Genomic DNA, 2158 nt, shown 5'->3' with positions numbered 1-2158 from the left:
CAAAATATTATTGCAAAGTTATCAAAGACCAACAAACATATTTATAAGTCACTGAACAATTACAATTTCAAGACACTCAGGCAGACAGTATACTTAGCACGTGAAGAAATGGGCTTTGTGAAGTTATTACCCAAAATATATCTAAAAAGAGACAATCTATGTTTTAAAGTGTTACAATTAATTCATATTGATGTGCATTGCAATGTAGAAAGATCCACACTGGTAGCTAATCTTAAGAGTTAGGTTATATCTTACTTACTTTCTTATTAAAAAAAATCAGTAATTAGTATAAACATTAAAGCCAATGATTAATTTTTGATTATTGAAGGTAATAAAGGTAAGTGTAAGAATAGTAACATTAATAGGTAAAAGAGAAATAATATCCCCCCAGTGCTTGTACCTGTCAAGTTTATTTTAAAAACAAGACAATTAATTTTTATCTCAATTCTCTTTCTAATCTTGATTACTTACCTGAGAGATGATGTGTATTATCCGGCTTATTAAGAATCTTTCATTAGCTGCTGCCTGGGTAATGTTTAACCATCTTAGACTTGGAAATATTAGAATTCCCAAGATCCTGGGCAATAGAAAAATCAATATACAGCTAGGCCTTCAGTCAAGAAGTTCCCCCCTCTGCCAAAAAGGACAAAATAAAACAGCTTTATCACTCTAATAGGAAAAGATAAGCTGGGACACCTAGTTCTGATGAAGATGGAAATATATTCATGGGAGCCTTTCTAAAATCTCTGATAATCCCCTTATAAGGAAAATACATAAAGATTACTGTTTTACTTCCAGGTAGTTGCCTAGAGAATTTGCCAGTTTAGGACCCTGCTACTTTACCTCTTGGATCGTCTTTTGTGGTACCCTAGAGAAATAACTCCAGCCTTGATTGCGGCAGACTAATCAGTGATTTTTGGGTACTTAATCTTGAGGAACTATTAAGATTTGAATATATTGATATATATTGATGAGGCAATCACAATATAATTAATTTTGAAAAATGTAAAGTAGCTTATTCTGTATCAGGAAATATTAAGGAGACAAAGGTACAAATGAGTTCATAAGTCCAGTGTTTCAGGTAACTACACACATAATTGGGAGTTTGGCATTTGCCTTTTGTATTTTAACACTTTGTTTCTATGTAACTCTAATCTTGAGAGCTTATAATAACTATTTGCAGAAGAATGTTGTCTTTAATTGACTTATTTTGCTCAGCATAATACCCTCTAGTTCCATCCATGCCATTGCAAATGGTAAGATTTCATTTTGTCTTTAAATTGTAATTCATTATAAATTCATTTCTCGAAGTGTAGAATAATATAATATTTGGAGAAAAAGCCTATTATGAGTAATACAGGAGCACCACTGTTCTTTTATAGAGGAGATCATAGATTATCATGTTAATCTACACAAGCTATAGTGTCATACTTTCAACAGTATTTCCTATAGCCTTTCACAGCTTTTTTTTTTTTTTTTAAACGTCTAGATACTGATCACTGGTTATTGGCTTGAAGTTCTGGAGTGCTTTCTCCATAGGCAGTGGCAGAATCCAAACAGAAAATAATGGACCATATTGTGATAATTTTCTCTTTGCTATTCTTTATTTAAAAACAAAATATCAAAATGCATATCCACATGGCAAATTTTGTTTCTGATTTTTGGTTTTGTTTCTTCAGTATTTTTCATTAATTTGTTATTATATCCTTAGTACTTCAGTGAATGCTTGGGGCATAATACACACTCAATAAGTAGTGACTGGATTAATAATCATTGAACTCTGACAGTCTAGAAAGATAGATTCATTAAAAGCCTGATTGATTAAGTATAATCCCAGTGTGTTGATTTATACAGTATATATATTTAGTCATTAATACAAAAAAAAATCTTCACTTTTCCTAATCAAGAGCAAAGCAAATAACAATAGAAATTCACCCCATAATGAATATTATTGGTTTAAAATATTGATGATTTGTTTTGTGGGCTTATAGTTTAAACAAAAAGAATTGATTTAAAAAAATGGGTTTTCTCTGGGTAAAAACCAAGGAGAAACATTAGTAGGAGAATGAATGATATTGATATGGGCATAAAGGACATAAAAACTAATGTTAAGTGAAAGTTTTGATTGTCATTACTAAGAGCTAGCATGAGAGGTAAG

This window comes from Lontra canadensis, unplaced genomic scaffold (genome assembly GCF_010015895.1).
Source record: "Lontra canadensis isolate GAN:19392208 unplaced genomic scaffold, GSC_riverotter_1.0 scaffold95, whole genome shotgun sequence".
In the NCBI taxonomy this organism is placed as follows: domain Eukaryota; kingdom Metazoa; phylum Chordata; class Mammalia; order Carnivora; family Mustelidae; genus Lontra; species Lontra canadensis.
The sequence above is the reverse complement of the archived record's forward strand: the minus strand, read 5'-3'. Positions refer to the sequence as shown.